This window comes from Lepisosteus oculatus, chromosome 1 (genome assembly GCF_040954835.1).
Source record: "Lepisosteus oculatus isolate fLepOcu1 chromosome 1, fLepOcu1.hap2, whole genome shotgun sequence".
Classification (NCBI taxonomy): Eukaryota; Metazoa; Chordata; class Actinopteri; order Semionotiformes; family Lepisosteidae; genus Lepisosteus; species Lepisosteus oculatus.
Genome location: NC_090696.1, coordinates 56255937 through 56279216, shown reverse-complemented (window position 1 = coordinate 56279216; position 23280 = coordinate 56255937). Strand labels below are relative to the sequence as shown.

General features: G+C 40.2%; 1 protein-coding gene across 3 annotated transcripts in view; it reads right to left on the bottom strand.

Moving 5' to 3' along the window:
* Positions 1-23280, bottom strand: part of gabrb1 (gamma-aminobutyric acid type A receptor subunit beta1) — a 385381-nt gene that overhangs the window by 294917 nt on the left and 67184 nt on the right. The gene's annotated exons all lie outside the window — the stretch shown is intronic.

Genomic DNA, 23280 nt, shown 5'->3' with positions numbered 1-23280 from the left:
CGTTGACAAGTCAAGAGGCTGATGATACGTGTATGTCGTTGCCTAGAAACCAGAATTAAGGTACTATTTTAAGAGCAATTGACAGTTAGTGGTAATATTAAAAAATACAAAGTTTTAGGCAACCACATATTACAGAAGATGAAGAAATAAAAGCATATTTTCCAGTGGAGTCTGTATTGCATATTAGAAGATAAAAAGTTTAGAACACCCAATGCTCCTGCAAACATAAAATCATTGTCATATAAATGACATGCCAGTGGTTTGTCTAAATCTCTTGATTTTAATACATTGAATATGTAATTCACTCCAAGTAGGAGAAACAAAGCAGAGCAGCCAATGCTAAAGGGAATTATAATATATTTATGCTGCTAGTCAGTTTCATATCTGATCTACAGTACACCATCTTGGAAGATGAGCCCAGATTAAATGTCGAACTAAGAACTTTAGTTTAACTTGTCTTCTGTTTTAGCTAGATAGGTGTTTTTGTGCAATTGCAATGTTCTCAATGTAAATCAGTTTTAACCTTTGTAGGTAATGTGGGGTTTTAATTTACTGTGACAATAAAAAATTCTAAGAGTAAATTGCAAAAGTAGATGACTTTTAGAATCAATCAAGCATAATAATTTACAGTCTATTATTACTCTAAATATGCAGCATACAATGTATTGATATAAAAGCAAAAACATTCATAACAAACATCAGTTGTAATTGAATATATCACTGAATGATCTCCTGTGATAGAAATGGCTGATTATTCTCTCAGGAATTATAACACATAAGAGTAAATAAGTTCAGTATACTGAATGTGTTACAGTCTAGTTAATAAGTTGTCAGTCTCATAGAATTAAATCACATTTAAATTCTCAGACAAGTAAATATGCATTTACTATCGGGAACTAAACATAAAAAATGTTTTGAATAATATTTCATATTATAATATATATAATAATATAATGTGAATAAAGTAGTTGGTACTCAAAGATCCATTGGCCAGATAGATTTGATAAGTAAAATGTTCTACTTGTAAGACAGAGTTGGATTTCATTTGGTTTGTGGTCTGATTTGCACTGCTGTGTGATGGGTTTCCTGGTTGCAGAGGGCAGAGCTTTGCCTGGTGTTGTGTATTAGCTTGAGTTGGCCTCAGGCAAGTTAGCAATTTGTTGACTTTGAATTTTAAAAAAGGTCTGTGCACAGTTTGTCAACATAAAGAAGGAGTCCAACTGTCTTCATTGATTAGGCAAAAATAAAGACTGGGTTCACGAACACAAGATTTATTGTGTTTCAGAGAGTATATCTTGGCCAGGATTGTGTACTTTACTGATTCACTCTCTCAGCCTGTCTTCTTGGAGAGCAGTTTAAGTCCTGACTTGAGCTATTGTACTTGTGGTCATATGGTTGGAAAAGTCAGATGGCCAGTTCAGTTGGAGAGATATGAGTTAACCAGCAAAAATAAATTGGGTTACAGTTTGTACAGTTGTTCTCGGCCAATATCACAAGTTAGTGATTACCTGAGATGCTATTAGGTTTGGATCTGGTACCCATATCCTAATTTGTGGGTCTTCCTTTGAGTAATGGATAGTGATCTTGGACCCATGGTTTTGAGAAGAAAAAGTACAGAGTTGATGGAGGCCATCAGATGCAGCCATTCAAAACAAGCAGGCATTATTTTGCGGTGCGCTTGACATGGAGTACCACAAGTTACGGAATTAATACTGTATATTCTCGAATAGTACCGTATGATTCCACACGATACCGCAAGTAAAATAATAGTATCCGGAATTTCCACAAGGTGGAGCAAACAAAGCTCAACCTCTCATGTTTGAGCTGTTGCCATCAAAGTCTTTACTGAAGATATTACTAATAGTATTTATAATGAATGACCTTGAACAAGCTGTAAACACAAAGTATTGCCCTGGTCCACATTCTTTTTTTCATTGACCGTCTTTGTAAAAGTAACACCACATCATTTTGTTGATCCAATCACGCATTTTTTTCCAATCACGCAAAGTACAGTAATTTTTGAGAATCTTTGATTCACCATGGCTTTCACATGCTCATAAAAGATATTGATTTAGAAACATAAACATATTACTGTATGCAAAACTGTACTGTATACAGTATGTATATGTATATTTATTGTCTTTACTGTGCCCATTTAACAATTGAATATTTATATGGAATTTTACCACTGAAGGGAAATCTTAGTAGCTGAGCATAAAAAGAATAGGAGCATAACGCGTGTGAAGACCATAAACGATATTAATTTTGGAACTTAAACATACAGTATCACAGTATGTAATCTGTAAATGGCTGGTCTCGGTACTTTAAAGAAAAAATACACACCAGTATTCCATTTCTCTCTAAACATTTTAAGCATCGAAATCTTTAACTAACGTGAAATAAAGTGTATAAAAAGTGGTAGTTATAAGCTTTTCTGCGAATACGCTTGATACAGGAGTCAACAAGCATATTTTTAGAATTTGGTTAATAGGGAATATAATATGGAATCACGTATCTAAAGAAATTAATAACAATATAATTATATTCATGTACTGCAACACAGTAGTACATGCTGTACAATGTCTGTTGATTCTGTATGTGTAGGGCTGTTTCACCTCTCCCCACGTGACCTTGCAGGTGGTACTGTGGTCTATGTTCCCAACTTGTAAACCAGTGGTTGTGTGTTCAAATCCAGCCAGTGCTGTGACTTTTCTTTTAACAAACATTTCTTTGAAAAAATAGAATAGCAATATTATGGACAATTAATTGACAATAAATATAGAAAATCACATATTAAATTTGGGAAATAGTTTAAATATGTAAATAGTTCCCTGGTTCTGCACCCCTGGGTGTTTCTCTCTCTCTTACTCGTTCGCTCGCCCTCCCCCCCCCCTTCTCTTGCCCTTCCTCCCTCCCTCCCTCAATTCAATTCGATTCAAGGTGATTTATTAGCAGGGCTCGTCATGTGTCTTTCTCTGGTCGGGGCACGGGAGAGCACGCTGGCAAGTGGTGACGGAGAAGAAAATAAAGGCAGCTTTTAACTCCGCAAGTCTAAGTTTTTGGGTCCATCCTATCCAAACCTGAAATCGTTACACTATCATTCTGTCCATCAAAAACCTGTTTATACTGTATGTGACCTTTCAGAACACCTATCTGTTTTCTTCCTACCACAATTTATGAGAACTCTGTGATTAAATTAATTCTCATTACATTATCATTCTCACTGTGCATAACAAGGAAGATTAATAAACATAAGGTTGTTTAATGACAATCTAATGTTTATCTCATGGCTAAATAGTCAAGTCTAGCCAAAAGAGAAAACAGCGACTTTATTTAAACTCCAGCGAAAGTATTAATGGTTTTTAATTACCATACTTTCATGGTACATGACTTTTCTAAAATGTATTTACACTTGTAAAAAAAACATTCCAATGTTAATGCAACACGGAAGATAATGTGTATTGGTCGTAAATGAAAAGATTTAATCATCTCTTTACTGTGCACATTTTAATCCACTTAGTATTGAATTTTTATATGGAATTTTACCACTAAAGGGAAACTTTAGTAACTAAGCATAGAATGCAGAGGAGCATAACGAAGGTCATAAACAATATTAATTTAGGAACATAAACATATTATGTAAACTGTATGTTGCTGTTATTGGTATTTTAAAGAAAAAATACACACCAATGTCCCTAAACATTTTAAGCACAAAAGTCTTACATGTGGTTTTCATCACTCTCTGCGGGAGTGCTGGCTGTGATGAATTAAACCGGTTTCACAGGTATTTTCAAAGTAGAAGGGGGTACAAGCTGCCCAGCCGTGTGGACCCTAAACAGACAATACACACTAGCCAAATATTTGACCAAGATATCCAGACACAGCTGTATGAGTTCCACCAGTAAAACTCAAAGTTTTATGCTGGTCCACACTATTTGCAACCGTCATTTTAAAGGAAAATACTTTATTTTTTCATCGACAAAAAGTAACACCCACCACAGCATTTCGTTGATCTAACTAACAAGGATGGGACATCAGCTAGCCAATATGATATAGGAATAACTTTTTTATTTCTTTAGCACATTCATTTGAACAGTTCCATTGATTGTACAAGCACTGAAAAACTGTTCAATCAATCAGGCATTTTCTTTTACTATAACAGATATAAAAACTCCCTTGCTTTTAATAGAGCGTTTCATAATTTCTAACAACGAAAATTATCTAAACTGCAACACTTTTATCATTCAACAAGAGCTCAAAATATCACAAGGATCCTCAAGAGATCAACAAAGACAACAGAAAAAGATATGTGTATAAGATACTGTCCATGGGAATCCAAGCTTTTTTATCTACGCTAAAAAGTAGTCTGTAAAATTTCTTCATTACACAGTGAAGTCAAAATTCCGGGATGTGCCTATGTTAGTACACTGGGCAAACGTTCCGAGGTCAAATTCTTCCAGTATGGGGGTACCTTTAAAGCGGAGACGACAGCACCGAAAGTTTTTGGCACGCCCTCTCTTTAAAGCCCTGGCCATTATGTACTGAAATTAAACTGAATTAAAAACTACACATCCCAGTTACCATGGTGGTGCTTGTGATCATTGAGTTTAACCAATAAAACAGGGTGAAAAATCAGTCACATGACTTTGGGGCTGAGTTTCGAAAGCTTAAGCTATCAGCAACAAAGTGAAATTTACACGATAGGCTACCTCATACTGTCAGTTACACGACTGTGTATGTCGCTTAAGCCACTCCTATTTGGCTTTTTAGTTATGAAGTGTAAAAAATACAAAAATGCACATGAGCAATAAGTTTTAGAAATGGAGCAGCTGTGACTTTGAAATAAGCAAACAGAAAAAAAGCCATGACTATATATAGTGCAGAAGAGGGATGGAGGAATACTTGCTTAGATATACAAAAAAATCACAAAAAGGTGTATGTTACAAAAGAACATGCAAATATGTTCATCATGTACATGAACATGTACATCAATTTCCCTTTGCTATCAATAAAGTCTTATCTATCTCTAAACGTGAAACAGAGTGAGGAATCAGAAAATTAGTTGCTGCAAGATGTTAACAGTGAAAAAAGGTATTTAGAAATGAGTTATTTCAAGAAGAAAATTTTCAGAATAATTGCAAATCTAGCAGGATAGAGAAAGCACAGAAAATAGGCAGTTAGATTGATCAGATTAGTATGAAAAGCCATTTAGCAAAGAGGGAATGAGAAGAGTGACAAACTTTAGATCTTTTTTTTCTGAACCAGGGAAAATCTGATCATGTTTCTCTATAACAATAATAAAAAACTTGATCTTATATATCACCTTTAAAAGTGGCATCTCAAAGCAATACAGTAGATGTAAAAACAGTTAAAAGGACCACAGATTACAAAGTAAAAACATATAAGAAAGACAAGCAGTTAGAGGTGCTACCAAAATTAGAAAATGAAGCAGATACAGACACTAAGTTTTCTGAAAAGAAAGGTTTTGAGGTTAGATTTAAATGTACTCAGGGTACGTGACTGATATCACTGGGGATACAAATCGAGAGCTCTGGGGTGCAGCTAGAGAAGGTCCTGTCACCCACAGAATGTAGATGTTCTTGAGGACAGCTAGAAGACCAGAGTCAGACGGACAAAGGTGGAGAGTAGACAGATAATAAACCATATAGGTACTGAATGAGGATGAGGATTTTAAAGTTGACTCAAAACCTGATAGGAAGCCAGTGCAAGGACTTGAAGACAGGTGTAATGCATCCCTGTTAGGATTCTTGCTGTCATATTCTGAACATATTGAGGATTGCTCAGTGTGGATTTAATTCCCCCGAGTGAACAGGATGTGCATTTATTAATTGTAGAAAATTGTTTCTTGATTTCTCTAGTTCCTAGTTTCTCTAGTTCCCTTTAAAATAAACTATTATTCCACAATGCAGAGTATTACATGGCCAGTATTTACATAAGATATTTGTGATTTAAAGAAATTAACACAAGCAGCTTTTGGAGATTTAAGTGTTGGCTGAGTTATTGCAGGATAAAAGACTAGAGATGTTGGTAAGAAAAAGATAATTTTGGGAAAGCTGAGGAATACACTGATAGCAAGAACACTTCCTAATGGGGTTAGTCATACTTTTGATGAAGATGATGAAGTTAACAGACTGTATGTTTACATAGATACTGAAATGAGGATTGTATTTTAGATTTTGTGTAGTTGCTAGCATTGAACTGTGTGTTGGATGCACATGAATTGAAGGAATGGGGCCATTTCATAGTGGGTTTCTAACACTGTGTATAGTTCCATCCACACAGTGCCTTTACTTCCATCCATTTTCTAATCTCTTTATCCAGTACAGAGGATTTGGAGCCTATCCCAGTTACCAACGGACACAAGGCAGAATACACCCTGGACATAGTGCCAGTCCATCACAGGACAGGCAGACACAAACACACACACACCAGGGCCAGTTTTCCCATAAACCAATTAACCTACCAGTATGTTTTGGAGTGCGAGAGAGAGTCATATCACATATATGGAGACAAACCATGTAACCCACAGAGAACATTGAACCTAGGACCCCTGTGCTGCAAGATAGCAATGTTAACCACCTCTCCAACATTTTAAATGGATGGATATTTTAGTTATCTTTCTAGTTCACAGGTTTGCATGCATAATTTAATTTTGAAAGCCACTGAGACATCAGGTACTATTGTTGTATTTATGAAAAAGAAACAAAACAAAAAGCATACTAACAACTGTGCCATCCTACTCCTTGGTTAATACATTTTATTATTTATAAACAGTTAACATTGTTAGCAAAATATTTTGAATTTTATTTTACCAACTTTTTTCTTTAGCTTTGTATTTAACTTATTATATGATAGTCATATTTGATGTATATTTGAACAATGAAAATATATTTTTACAAGATGCGGGGGAAAGTGCAACAACTTATTACAGTGCTAAATTTAATATTATTGATTACTAATAGTTTATGCTAACACCTAACTTTCTTAATTAGATGTATTTATAATAGTGAACTAAGTGTAACATAACATTCAGAAATACAATCAAGAATAGTTTTGTGGTGTTTGTATAGATGAAATGTTTCTAAAATGTATAATGTAACAAAATTAAAGATGATTAAAAGTTTCTGCTTTGTCTGAGGATGGTATCAAAAAGTAGTCTAAGTGGTGAGAAAGCTGTGCTTAATTATAATTAAGGGACTTAAAAGTAAAAAGAGATGCTTCATATTGCTTGACTAATTTTAAAAACTAAGTTATAAATGCAGACGCGATTGGTGTATTAAACGCCCTAGGCAGCAGAACTGAGCTCCGCCCTCTCTCGGTGCCCCACCGGGTCTAAATATCTAAATATCTAAACATACGGTATGTATCTATATTGCATGTAGTGTACAGCTTTTTAATATAGATTACCGGGGTCATTCATTATTAATACTATTAATAATATCTTCGGTAAAGACAAGAGAGGTTGAGCTTTATTAGCTCCACCTTGCGGAAATTCCGGATATTATTATTTTACTTGCGGTACCACGTGGTATCATGCGGCACTATGCGAGAATTTACTGTATTAATACTGTAACTTGCAGTAAACAGCATCAAGCGCACCGCAAAATAATGCGGTATCGTCCGCTTGTTTTGAATGGCTGCATCTGTAGGCTATCAATACTCAGCAAAGCCACAACCTAAATTTTACCTTTGCATTTACTTACAGATTTGCTAATCTCTGTGTCAGTTCCTAGTGACATTCTGGGAATTCTGGGAAATTCTGGGAAAATGGGAAAATTGGGAATAGGGAACATGAACAGAGATGTGAGAAAAACTCTGGATCTTGAGTGTGGGCAGTCAGCACAAATGTAGAACTATAGCATAATCCTGGTGCTAGAAGGAAAAAATACAACAAATAAAACTTATTCATAGGACTTTTTTTCTCCTACATATGGATTTAATAAATTATTAAATAGAACTCTTTATCTCCTTCATAGTACTTTACAAAAATTCTAATTAGGACTTTTTATTTCCTTCATATGACTGTTTTGTGTATTGTCCAATGATTTTTCAGTGTTAAGTGCATGACATGATGGAAAAGGCTATACAGATGAAGCCATTCAAAATGTGTGGTAAAACCCCATACTGTACGAAATTATCTGCAGTTTCTGCTGCAGTATCTGACTGGCTGGCCAAAATGACCGACAGGCAGCACTCATAGTGCATTGGTTGTTAGTGAAATGATTGCTTCATTTAATCTCTTTACTGTGCATGTTTAAATCCACTTAATATTGAATATTAATATGGAATTTTACAATTAAAGGGAAATTTTAGTAGTTGAGCATAAAAAGAAGAGGAGCATCATGTATCTGAAGGTAATAAACAATATTAATTTAACAATATTATCATATTATGTAAACTGTATATGGCTGGTATTGGTAGTTTCAATAAAAAATACACCAGTATTCCACTTTCTTCATAAACTTTTTAAGCATCAAAGTCTTTCATTCGGTTGCATACTGTGGTTATTTTGGAAATGTTTTTACATGTTTCTTCTGATTATATTACGTTTATACACTTTCTAAAAGGTTATAATGTGAATACTTGCGCTTTTTATCGCAGTAAAAAATGCATACTTTTTAGAATTTTATTAATAAGTGAAATCTTCCCACATGAAATCTTCCCACAGATTTCATGGGGGCAAGGTCACGTAGCTGATTCACAATCTGACTATTTGACAGTCCATTGCCTATTACCACTATAAGGACAATATTATATATATATTTTTTAAAATGAATGTCAAATGTTTCCAAAATGTCCCCTTGTGATAGTTTTGTGCTTAGTTTCACGAATCCATATTAATATTAAGAGTTATTAAATCAGTACAACTTTTATGAAATTAAAGTATTTTAAATGTTTGATTTAAAAGTAAAAATCTTACAGTGTACACAAAGATTCTCAGCTGATCACGAGAAAGACAAGTTACCCATTTGTCACACATAAAAAGCAGTTTTTAACTATCTAAACCAGTTTTTTACAGCTTTTAAAGTCATGCAATGTTTGAATAGGCAGGAACACGTCAATTGTAAAAAATAACCCTTTCCCCCTCCCTCGTTTTATTTAAAGATTTCAGTGAAGAAATCCTTAAACAAAAAACCATCACGTATAATAATTCATCCAGCTGGTTCCCTGCTGAATGATGCTAACGGACCATGGTTCCATTCCAGGTGGTGTATTATATTGTACAGTTTAAACTTTAAAAACAAAAATCCAAATTAAATTGTTGGCTGCTGACATTTGGATTAAGACAAAATATAGATTTTCTCAATTCAGATATAAACCTGAAAGAGACACATCATGTTCACAATAAGCTATAATAGTGGACTATTTTTATGCATTCGGATCTATGAGAAACAAACTGAAAGTAATGCTCTGATCGAGCTTTGAAGCGCCTGGGTGCAGCCTGCTACATTACAGTGCTCATTACCAATACACAGACAATAGACAGATGGGTTTACAAGGTACTTTATCTGGATGGAAGCCAATAAATCAAACAGTGATCCTGTTGGAGAAGTGTTTACTTTCATTTACCTCACTTAATTAAGTTCTTGGTAAGTGACTAAGAGTGTCATCAACAGTCTAGACATAAAACAGGCAAGTACAGAACAACAAAGGGAGAGACCTCAAGAGACAGAAACACAGAAAGGCAAAATGTCCCTGTCCGGGTTATCCGGAAAAAAAAGGATTGGAGTTATATATTTGAACCTTGTTTCGGTTGTAAGAAAACCGGCTCAGGAACGCCAAATATGTAATCATAGCCATAGCAAAATTAAATGTAGTGGCTCTCTGAAGGCACCAGTTCTATAGGGTTTGGGCATTTACTGAGACAATTATTAATTGTAGCAGTAAATCACAAAGTTGATTCTTTTGATGGCTTTAGAATCCAACCATGCGACATAACTCACACAACGCGCACACACAGGTACTAATACACGAGGATACATTTATTAATACATAGAATATGCATGTAAACCTAACAGATCTTATCGAGAGGGTTATCAGAATACAAAAGGTATATATTCAATCAGTTACAAAGTGTTACACATATCAAGAGGACATACGTTCAGTATATCATTCATTTAGATCGTTTCGTAAATGAACTTGGTTATAACTTCTACATTAGATACTCAAAACAAGTACATAACTCTTAGGAATTAAATTGATATCAACTAGTTGGGATAACAATTGAATTCTCGAACAGTAATGCAGCGAAGTTGAATACTCATCCAATCTCTGGGGATTCAGATCTCCTGCGGGCACAAAGAAACAGTTGCAGGCTGTTGCTGTCCAATCCGCGCTCTCTGGCTCGGTGCCAGAATGTGCTGTGCGGCTTGCGACGGTGCGCTGCAGATGCTGCTGACTGGCTAGTTAGTGTTTGCTTTAACTAGCAAAGTTTGTCTACAGGAGAAAAGATGACTGTGGGTCCCAGCAAGTCAGGAAGAGGACCGGTTCGTTCCTGATGAAGAGCTAGTTCTGAATAGTGATTCAGCTGTCCACAGTTCCGACCTGTTCACGAGGCCTGCTGCTGGTTACTCTCTGGCAACCTCCACCCTAGACTCTTAAAACAAAGGAAAGTTCTGGCACTCGGACACACTGGCCGTTCCGTGGTTGTCCGGGCTGAGTCTCAGGATGGTCAGGAAGCGTGCTGCGAGAATGTCCTGAGCCTTCTGCTCCTGGGCCGTCCTGCCCTGGAATTCTCGTTTGAACTCCCTTTAGAACAGCCCACAGAATTCTCCTGAATCTTACTGAATCTTACTGAATCTCTCAGGCTCTCTGTGTTGCCTGTTTTTACCTGGAGGAACTTCAGCTCGTTGATTGACTGAAAGTTCCATGGGCATCAGAGTCCCACATGGGTTACTCGGCCCTACCAGTCCCTGATTGGTTGATCAAGGTGAGATATGAGTCACTTACTCCTGACACTTAGGAATGCAGTCCAGATGTCCATCTGGCACTCCCTAGACAGATAGGCGCCAATGGATGACCATTGATCATGATAGCCAGGCTTAGCTAAGTGCATCCCCCTTTGGGAGCTGTCCTTATCAAAGGAACCCTAAATCAACCTGCATGAATAGTTTCTCTGTGGCTGCATCACAGAGATGAACAGAGAAATGGGGCCTCATTTGGGAAGGCTCAGAACACTTAATTCTTTCTTATTAATAAGCCTCGCCGCTACATATCCCCCCTTTTTGAAGGTCACGAGGTCCTGAGGCGTTGATGCCTTCAAAACAAAACAGAGTTAAGTGATGTCCCTTGCCATTAGAACATTAATCTTAAATGTCCACATTACTCCTCGAGAATTCATACCGGAACCAGCGTTGGATACAAACAGGATGAATAACATCTGGAGTATGTACAGATGCAGCCATTCAAAGTGCGCGGTACAGACACGTACTGGAGGTAATTGGCTACGGCGTCATGCATCGTGACGTGCGATGACGAAAAATACCGCGGTGCGTGATTGGTTGACCGACAGGGGCACTCGTGGTCCGTTGATCTGTCGTAGAAAGACTTACTGTAAACTTCTTTACTGTGCCCATTGTAGATATTGAATTTTACCACTGAAGGGAAATCTTAGTAGCTGAGCATAAAAAGAATAGGAGCATACTGTAACGCGTGTGAAGGCCATAAACGATGTTAATTTTGGAACATAAACATACAGTATATAGCTGGTCTTGGTACTTTAAAGAAAAAAATACACACCAGTATTCCATTTCTCCCTAAGCATTGTAAGCTTCGAAGTCTTTAACTAACGTGATACCGGAGTCAACAAGCATACTTTTAGAATTTGATTAAAAGGGAATATAATATGGAATCGCGTATCTAAAGAATTTAATAACGGGTATGATTATATCCGTGTACTGCGACAGGGCTGTGTAGGGCTGTTTCGCCTTTATGCGAGCTGTCTTGTAGCTTACTGGTCTAGGTGCGTGACTACCAACTGGCAGGTTGTGTGTTCGAATCCAGCTGGTGCTGGACTTTTATTTTAACAAACATTTCTTCGAAAAAATAGGTAAGCGATATTATGGACAATCAATTGACTTTTATATTTCAACATATCGCAACATGATCGATATTTGCGATATTTTGAACATATCTTCCCTTCTGACAGCGGTTCCTGCTTCTATTGTGTGTGTGTGTGCAACAGAGTAAATTTTTATAGAGAAATGGAGGCTGGACAGTATGCGTTACAATATAAACATTTATACTGATTTAAATCGTGTTCTGATTTAAATCGCAAACATGTGTTTAATTATGTGTTTTTTAATCATAATCAGGCTAATGCATTTCTACATTTTCTGTATGAACCAGCTTAGAGGTTCATACAGAAAGACAGCTTGTGTTTAAATTGAGTGTAAGGTAATTTATGCTTCTAAAGTCATGGTCAGTATTTATTATTGTACTGTGCTGTAAACGTTTTCTGTGCCTAGTCACATTATTTTATAGCGTTTTTATTGCGTTATTAAATCCGGTGGCACTGTGTGTTAGTTTCCTGACTCCCATTATTTAAACTGCGACACTGATCATTCATCTCTAAATAAACTTTATTTTATATAGCGTTTTAAACGAATAGGTAATTAGATTGCTCATAAACCTAATCGCTTTTTCTACATAAACACAGCGTGATTGCTCTCTGAAAATGCTTTTCCTTTATTTTTAAAGTAGGCTCAGATTTCAACTATAGATCGTATTATTATAAACTTTCTTGGAAAAATGTATTTTATGTAAACCATGTTTGCTATTAATTCATTTAGAGCTAAAATACGTTCATTGTCTTCCAATCGAGTTGACATTGGAAGCCTGCCACACCTGGACTGTTAAACCAACGCATTAGCACGTCAAAGCCCATTGAGCCAGTATTGGCTTTAGTATTCCCCCCTTCTCCCGTCAATTCAATTCAATTCAAGGTGTTTTATTTGCATGACAGATGGGTACAAGCAGTGTTGGGTATGTATATTGTAACGCTTACGGCAGACAGGCACTGTGTAAGAGCCGACGCACCAGAGCAGCGCACCGAGGGAGCGTCTGCATTTATAACTTAGTTTTTAAAATTAGTCAAGCAATATGAAGCATCTCCTTTTACTTAGTGCCTGAGCATACTGCAACGCGTGTGAAGTCCATAAACGATATTAATTTTGGAACTTAAACATACAGTATATGGCTGGTCTCGGTACTTTAAAGAAAACATACACACCAATATTCCATTTCTCCCTAAACATTTTAAGCATCGAAGTCTTTAACTAACGCGAAACCGGAGTCAACAAGCATACTTTTAGAATTTGATTAAAAGGGAATATAATATGGAATCGCTTATCTCAAGAATTTAAAGACCAGACAATCGCAAACTCGTTTTCAATAAAATTATTTTATTCACTCAGCAGTTTGTGAGAGGAACATCCAGCAGGGAGAGACACACACACCGGTTTTCATTGACAAAATTGTTTTTTTTCAATTCCTCTTGTCTAACAGGAATGTTTTGTTTGTGGACAGACTGTTAGACAAGAGGAAAAGACCGCCTACGAAGCATTTCGTTGATCCGATCACGAATTCTTTTCCAGTCGTACGCAGCAAGGGTTGAGAATCTCCGATTCACCATCGTACTAATGGTTTCCCAGAGATTGCAAGGCAAGGCACTTTTGCCTCTGGACCCATCGATGGGTGCCTCTGGACGTGGTCCACCCCCAGTAAATTTCAAAAGTCACAAGATTTCGAAACACGAGGGCGGCGTAGCGGTCGGCTCTTACTTTCCCGTCTATGCCGATGCACTGCAAGTACAACCCCCCCTTACAATCCCCCGATTAAAAAATAAATAAGAATTTGAATCTCCTGCGGAACACATTCCATAAGAATCAGCGGTTCTACAACATATATCGCCTTTAAAGGTGGCTTCTCAAAACGCTTTACGGGATCAAAACAACCAGAACAGCAGCAACAACAATATTGTATTTCATTGCACTTTGAAAATTGCATTTGAGCACGGTTTTTGACTTTTTTTAAATTGCATTTTGGGCACGGACAGCACATACAAGGGTTAATGAACTGTGCACCTCACCGTAGCAGACCACCACTGCGTTACACCACACAGCTGCCAGCGCACTTCACTGTGCCAGGCCACCACTGCGTCAAACCACACAGCTGCCAGCGCACCTCACGGTGCCAGGCCACCACTGCATCACCCACCTGCCAGCGCACTTCACCATGCCAGGCCACCACTGCATCACACAGCTGCCAGCGCACTTCACCGTGCCAGGCCACAACTGCGCCACACCACACAGCTGTCAGCGCACCTCACCGTGCCAGGCCACCACTGCATCACACAGCTGCCAGCGCACCTCACCGTGCCAGGCCACCACTGCATCATACAGCTGCCAGGGCACCTCACCGTGCTAGGCCACCACTGCATCACACCACACAGCTGCCAGCGCACTTCACCGTGCCAGGCCACCACTGCGTCACACCACACAGCTGCCAGCGCACCTCACGGTGCCAGGCCACCACTGCATCACACAGCTGCCAGCGCACTTCACCGTGCCAGGCCACAACTGCGCCACACCACACAGCTGTCAGTGCACCTCACCGTGCCAGGCCACCACTGCGTCACATAGCTGCAAGCGCACCTCACCGTGCCAGGCCACCACAGCATCATACAGCTGCCAGGGCACCTCACCGTGCCAGGCCAATATTTCATTCTGAGCAGAAGACCCTCACACCTGAAGAGTGCTGGCTGTGACGAATTAAACCGGTTTTACAGGTTTCAATCACAGACCATGTGACATGGGAGTCAGTAAACTAACACACAGCGCCACCGGATTTGATAACGCTATAAAAACGCTATAAAATAATGTGACTTGGCACAGAACAAGTTTACAGCACAGTACAAAAATAAATGCTGACCATGACTTTAGAAGCATAAATTGCCTTACACTCAATTTAAACACAAGCTGTCTTTAGCCCTCTAAGCTGGTTCATACAGAAATGTAGAGATCCAGGCTCAGAACACACAGCTTCATTAGCGAATACATATGCAGGACAACTAGAGAAGACGTTTTACAGAGGATGGATTTTTAGAAACATCCCATCAGTGACATCACTGAAGTCAACTCCTAGGTACTGTAACTGTCGTGTGGATAGTTTCACAAGAATCAGACAAAGGTTTAAGCATCGCTTGTTCTAGATAAAACTGCAAAAAAAAAACAACAACCAATAATGTACTTCTTTGCGGCTCTGTTTGCCCAAATCATATATTCACAACGTGAAATCTAGAAAATAATATTACGTAACCAAAATCCGCAATATGGAAACAGAACCTGTGTAATTGTTGATAGATGATGTACTTGTAACATTTTTTCAAGATGAACTACAACATTTAAAAAATGACTTGTATGTACTTGATATCTCTAATCAATCCACGGGTCCCAGCACAAAACGAAACTAAAACGCATACCGTTTCGCGCTTCTTATTAGTTGCTCAAAAGTAATTTGACCGTATGAAATGCATAATATAAACCTAGAAACATATACGTGAGCAGTACTTAAGCACTGTAGTATCGGTTATTAATTTCTTGAGATACGCGATTCCATATTATATTCCCTTTTAATCAAATTCTAAAAGTATGCTTGTTGACTCCTGTATCACGTTAGTTAAAGACTTCGAAGCTTACAATGTTTAGGGAGAAATGGAATACTGGTGTGTATTTTTTTCTTTAAAGTACCGAGACCAGCCATATACTGTATGTTTATGTTCCAAAATTAACATCGTTTATGGCCTTCACACGCGTTACAGTATGCTCCCTTTTTTTTATGCTCAGCTACTAAGATTTCCCTTCAGTGGTAAAATTAGATATGAATATTCAATACTTAAACGGGCACAGTTAAGACATTAAATATACATACTGTATACAGTACAGTTTGCATACGGTAATATGTTTACGTTACGCGATTAAAAAAAATAAATAAATAAAAATGAAAAGTCCAGCACCAGCTGGATTCAAACGCACAACATGCCAGTTGATAGTCACGCACCTAGACCAGTAGGCTACAAGACAGCTCACATGAACAAGCAGGGGAAACAGCCCTACACAGCCCTGTCGCAGCACATGAATTCTTTAGATGTGTGATTCCATATTATATTAGCAGAAAAGCTTAAAACTACCACTTTTTCACACGCTATTTCACATGCTAGTTAAATACTTCGATGCTTAAAATCGTTAGGGAGAAATGGAATACCGGTGTGTATTTTTCCTTTAAAGTGCCGATTCCTGGAATCTGACAGGCTGACACCCCTCTGAAGTGGTTCCATAAAATCTGGTATACGGAAAAGAAAGCGTTGATAAATACAAGTGTCTTTTAATACACTCTTCGCTGTGCTCTTGAGGATCCTTGTGATAGTTTAAGCTCTAGTTGAATGATAGGTGTCGCATTTTAAATCATTTTCGTAGTTAGAAATTATGAAACGCCCTGTTAAAAGCAAGGAAGTTTTTATGCCCGTTGAAGTAAAACAAGATGCCTGACAAAGTATGGCTTGGACAAATTCCAAGTGCTTGTACAAATGTGCTAAAGAAATTATACTTTGAGTATACAGCTTTGTCCAAAGTCATCCATTATTAATACTATTAGTAATATCTTCAGTAAAGACTTTGATGCATAAATATTTCTGATAAAGGTAGGTTGTGTACTTTTGTCCAACTGTTTTCATAAAATATACCAACATTTTAATGACTGATGATTAACATGCTGTAATAGACAGTTCAAAATTAAAGGCTCAAATGCTGTACATGAGAGGTTAAGCTCCCCCTGGCGGTTTTACAAGGTGACGCCGGATAGTTAGTCATGTGACACACGTGAGCTGCGTGATACCCCGGTGGGCGTGTCGCGGTATGCCGTGAAATACCTCACCCATTTTGAATGGCTGCATCTGTATAAACACGGTAGGAGACATTATCTAAGTCTAGGAATTACACATCAGGAAGTTCACTGTCAATATCTGATACCTCTGTAGTAGATATTTGGGGAGAAGTCACTTCCTTTCTTTTGGCATGCTACCTTTGACTCATTCATGCTACCCAGAGTACATCTTGATGTGAGAGTACATCATTCAGAGTACACTGTCAGTCATGATCCAGCTACCCGGCAGCAGTGTTACAATAACACCAGTTTCTGTTCCAAGCCCCCTGATAAACCACAACACCTGTGTTGTGTATCTGCTAGGGTGGTTTGGAGGTTTGTTCCATTAAAGCAAACTAACTACCTGTACCTCTTCAGGGCTTACTGTTTATTGGATTTCTATCCAATTCAATAGTGTGGCACCTGAAGGCATCCACAACCTCAAGTTTGGTCTTATATTGTCTGGTTCCAGTCTGTACAGTGTTAAGTTCAAGCTGTACTATGGCCTCCTCGGGAACTTAAAGGAAAACTGTTTGATTAGGTAGCTGCATTGCGGTAGCTGTATCATGCCTGTCACAAGTCATGGTGACAGTTAAATGTGGTGTGTTGACCAGCCATTTACTTCCCACCTGCTCTTCATGGGGTTCATTAACCTCCCTCTGCTCGTTAGTAGCTTTACACCCTTCATTGGTGAATCGTTTAGACACAGCCAATGGATAGCTTTGGTAGCCATACCCATCTCAAGATTTGGAACCGAATTCAATCTTGGATTGCCTTCTGGGTGAGCTATGAGTGATGGGGTTAATGTCACACACTCCTCTACTGAGAAGAGTGGAATCAAGTGGGTTGGGATTTGTGCCGTGTTTAGACTGGCTACAGTGGCACTAAACTCCCTTAACAGGTCTTGTGTCAACATTCTGGCCTGTTGCACACAAGCATAAACCCACTGTATAACACCAACAATCATGTCCACTGGTTGGGGAATAAGGTTTAACCCTGTTGCATAGGAAGTTGCCTGTAGGGTTTTCCCTAAGCTTTCCAACTTTTGCTGCTGTTGATACAGTCTGTCACTACCCTCTGGCACCTCTGACACCTGCCTTCTTGGGGCAGTCAGGGTGAGAGTGCCAGTAGCACACAAACCTACCAGAAAAAGCAAACGCGCAACAGTGGCGGCAGCAATCAGTCCTCCCAAAAGTCTTTTCGGGTGGCTGATCCCAGTCATCTCCTTCTGAGTGACTGTTGCCTTTCTAGGCTTGCACAGTTTGTACATGGTGTCTTTCTCAGTATGCCCTGTGGCATCTTGGGCACCAACATCCTGGAAATCTGGGGAGATCTGACGCAGCGGCTGATGCTGCTCCTCCTTTTCCAGGGCATCTGCTTTTTCGATTTGTTCATGCCTGTGCTCTAGGAACCCTGCAGGGGGCGGTGCAGCGGTGGAGCATGCCTAACCCTCGGCTGAGTGGTCATCTGGAGCACCTGAGTGATCTGGGACTGTTACCCCATTCTCACTGTTCAGGTCCACCCTGCACACTTCCTGATTGAGGAATCCCTCTATTGGCATGTTTACAATCGTTCGCTGGGGGTAAGTGTAGCTCCCCCCTTCCCTCGCTCCCCCCTTCTCGCTCCCCCCTTCCCTCGCTAGGGGTTCAGGGAGCTGCCCCAGCACTGGGATAGCTAGTTCACTGTCTTCGAACTCGCTATCACCCACCAGGCCCATGTCAGTGCAGGCGGGGATTCTGACACCCCTCCTTGCTATGTCCTGCACTGGCAGGCGGGTGAGTTGACCATCCAGCTCCAGTCTGGCTGAACCACTGTTGGTCAGACTCAGACTGACAGACTGAGCTGGTGGCTGTAAGAAAACCGGCTCGGCTTTCATTCCCTGTCCCTTCTGGGCAACTGGGTGTGTTGGCAACCCTGCCCTTGAGGCAGGAACAATCAGGTCAGTCTCACTCACTACCTGGTAGTTGTGAGAAATAATGTAACCTGACTGCAGGTTCCCTGGGTCACAGCAGACGGAATCGGCCTCTGGGATCAGGTGTGTCCACAGCGCAGTAGTCTCAGCTTCGAGCTGGACCTCCTGTCTAACCTGTGAATGTTGCACCAGGGGCACCTGGTGGTGGCCCTGTGACAGCTGCTCAAGCAGATCCTCACTAATAGAGGACCTCTCAGGCCTAAGGGTGAGGGCTACATCACCAACCTGCTCTCCTGCCATCTGGATCCCTTCCACCACTGCAGGGTGGTGGTCCTGACCCCTCTTGGGTGCCAGGGTGCACAGGGAAAGCTCCTTTTCATCACCAGGTGGGGAGATCTGCCCCTCTTTAGGGATGTAAAAGGGGTGTGCTTTACCTGGTGGATCAGGCGGCTGCTCGGAGCACCGCTCCTGTGGCAGGGAGGCTGTTGTGACCTCAGCCGGGACACGATTTCCCTGTATATCCGGGGAACAAGAAAATATTTTTTATTTCTTGTCCAGAGTGAACAAAAGGAATCTCCACATAGGCTTCTGTGTTCGGTGGGCACTGTGTGAGCACAGTCTGCCTCTTGGCCCCCCTTTCCTTCTGTACAGAAGGCTTAGGAGCCTTGACCTGTTTCCACACCTTGCCTTTCTGGTGATCCACCAAAGGTTCCTCTCTGAGTCGCATGCCCTTTTCTTTTTCTACCCGTTTGAGCTTGCCGAGTGACATCAAACACCTTTCAACCTCAGTGTCAATCAGCGTCTCACTGTCTAAGACATCTCCCATGGCAGCCTCGAGGTAAAAGCTTCCTGCTTTTCCTCTGTGTTTTACTGCCTGCTCTGTGACTTCAGGGGTGGAGTCAGCACTCGCTTGGGAGTGGCTGACCTCATCCAGGCAGGAACCCTTCCGCTCAATCAGATAGACTGAGGGAAGGAGAGGGGGCGGGTCTCCGCCTCCTCCAGTGGAGAGTATCAGCTCATTCACGCTTCCAGCAGGCTTGGGGAACGGTTGTCCCTGTCCTAATAAAGCTTGTTCAAGCCTGGCCAGGCGGGCGGCTACTGAATCCTTTTGTTCAGCCTTTTCTAGCCATTTCCCTCCCCCGGTGTTCTCATGGCACTTAGGACGCTGGGTGCGGTCCTGTGTGCCTGCTTTGGAACGGGGCTTAGCCAGCTCAGGAGCCTGTGCTCCTTCGAGCAGGAGGGAATTAACCCTGCTGGCTCTGACAGCGAACACAGTCGCTTTAGCAGGTTTTTGCTCAGAGCGACTTTGGACATCATACTCCCAGGCTTTCTGCACGAATCTCTTAATATCAGTCATCTTCATGGTCTGTGCATCTGTATGCATTAAGATCATCTTTCTGACTGATGGGTGGAGATTTGCAATGAATAAACCCTTGAAATGTGTGTTCTCTTCGCAACCCTTATCATTTCACCCTGCAAAATAAGTTCGTCTAAGTCTCTCGTAATATTCGCGAGGGGACTCTGCTCTCTCGTGCTTAATGTTAAGAGCGGCGGCTATCGCAGCCGTCGGGTCAATAAACGCACTGTATTCTTCAATAAGTGCTTGACACAGCTCCTCAAAATCATTACAGACTTCTTTCATCTGCTTAGCCATCCACTCATGTACAGCTCTGCTGGTAGTTTTCCTGACCAGAAACACTTTCTCCTGTTCTGTGGTGTTTGGCAGGTACTGCAGGTTATACCTGAGGTCCTGAATATAACTCTCGATATTATTCTCTGACACTACAGGGTCAAATCTCACTATGTGCTTCGCTAGCTCTCTCAGAGAATGGAGATTTATCCTTCTAGCTTCTCCGCTGACAGAGATATGGAAGAGATCGTGGTCAGACCTGTCGCTGCTAGAGAGTGTTTAATAGCGACTCGAATTCAGATCTTTTAGCAACCATCGTTAAACTTAAAGAGTATTACTTTTAAGTACGAAATCACAGTTTTACCACAGAAAACCACAAGATCAAGTATGCAATCAACCCGGTAGATTGCAAAAGATCACAAAACAATCAAGCACTGCTTAAAGAGCAAGGGGAACTTTTTTCCTTTCGGCTTTCAGCACACTGTATTGTCGTGTATGAAACCCGCGGCGTTTTATATTGAATTATTCCGCTTGGTTGACTCATTTCAGTCTTGCCACGCTCGTCCAGGGACGCCATAAATGTAAAAAAACCGGCTCAGGGACGCCAAATATGTAATCATAGCCATAGCAAAATTAAATGTAGTGGCTCTCTGAAGGCACCAGTTCTGTAGGGTTTGGGCATTTACTGAGACAATTATTAATTGTAGCAGTAAATCATAAAGTTGATTCTTTTGATGGCTTTAGAATCCAACCATGCGACATAACTCAAACAACGCGCACACACAGGTACTAATACACGAGGATACATTTATTAATACATAGAATATGCATGTAAACCTAACAGATCTTATCAAGAGGGTTATCAGAATACAAAAGGTATATATTCAATCAGTTACAAAGTGTTACACATATCAAGAGGACATACGTTCAGTATATCATTCATTTAGATCTTACTAAATGATCTACTAAATCTTACTGAATCTTACTGAATCTCTCAGGCTCTCTGTGTTGCCTGTTTTTACCTGGAGGAACTTCAGCTCGTTGATTGGCTGAAAGTTCCATGGGCATCAGAGTCCCACGTGGGTTACTCGGCCCTACCAGTCCCTGATTGGTTGATCAAGGTGAGATATGAGTCACTTACTCCTGACACTTAGGAATGCAGTCCAGATGTCCATCTGGCACTCCCTAGACAGATAGGCGCCAATGGATGACCATTGATCATGATAGCCAGGCTTAGCTAAGTGCATCCCCCTTTGGGAGCTGTCCTTATCAAAGGAACCCTAAATCAGCCTGCATGAATAGTTTCTCTGTGGATGCATCACAGAGATGAACAGAGAAATGGGGCCTCATTTGGGAAGGCTCAGAACACTTAATTCTTTCTTATTAATAAGCCTCGTCGCTACACAGTGAACTCGGATTTCCTGTGTAAAGAATCTCCAAGTACAAAATGTCTTTTCCTGGTTAGTAGGTGCATTTTTAGAATAGGGAGTTAGGTTACAATTCATTTTGTAGAGTCCAGGTTTACAGAGTGAGAGATTTAACCATCAATTGCATTCTGTTTGGTTTATAAGGCATCTTTATCTCTTCTTTAAGTCTGTGTATTCTATTACAGTATTTGAACCTGAACTTGAACTTGAACTTTATTGCTATACTGTATGTACATGTACTGGTACAATGGATTTCTTACTTACAGAAAGTCTCTCGATTGTTAAAACAAGTGTAAAAACACAAAGTGCAGACAGTGCAATAAGACAATATACAAACAAACAGTAGACGATGTACAAGTAAACAAGTAAACAGTTTGAATGTAAACAATGCAGATGTGTAAACAATGACTGGAGATGCAATAAATAAGAAATCATAATGAGTCTAAATGTGTTCACCAATTGCACTGCTTGTGAAGCTATTGAAGAATCTAGTGGTAAGTGTCCATATGCTCTTATATGTGTTGTCTGAGGGGAGTAGGATGAAGAGCTCATGCCCGGGGTGGTAACTGTCCTCTGTGATTCTACCACGGCAGAGGTTCTCATGAGTTGTTTAATCTCGGTGAGACCACAGCCGATGATCTTCTGGGCCATATTGACCATTCTCTGCAGTGCCATTCTCGAGAAGAGGTGTTCCCGTACCTCATGGTGATCCCGTTGGTGAGGATGCTCTCGATTGTGCAGTGGTAGAAGTTCACTATCACAGGTACTGGCATCCCCATCGCTTTAGGCACCTCAAGAAATTAAGGTGCTGCTGAGCCTTCTTCAAGATAGAGTCAATGTTCGTTCACAGTCCAGGTTAGATCTTTAGAAATGTGATTTCCCAAAAACCTAAAGCTGGTGATTGTTTCCATTTCCGTTCCATCAGTACTGAGTGGGCTGTGTGTGTCCTGTGTCTCTGAAAGTCCACTATTAGCTCTTTCGTTTTATTTACGTTCAAGTTGAGGTTATTGCTATGACACCACCTAAGCAGCTGTATGACTTCATTCCTGTAAGTGGATTCTTCATAATCACTGATCAGTCCTATTATAGTGGTGTCATCCACAAACTAAATGATGTGGTTGTTGCTGTGTCTTGCTGTGCAGTCGTGAGTGAACAGGGAGCACAACCTTGGACTCAGACAGCAGCCTGAAACAGCCTTCCAGTGTTCAGGGTGAGTGGTGTTGATGTTTTATTACCTATCCGCACCATCTATGGTCTCTCGATTAGAAAGTCCAGCAGCCAGTTACAGACCGAGTTCACAGAGATAATCCCTTGAATTTTGTCACCAGTTGACTGGGTATGATGGAATTGAATGCTGAACTGTAGTCCAC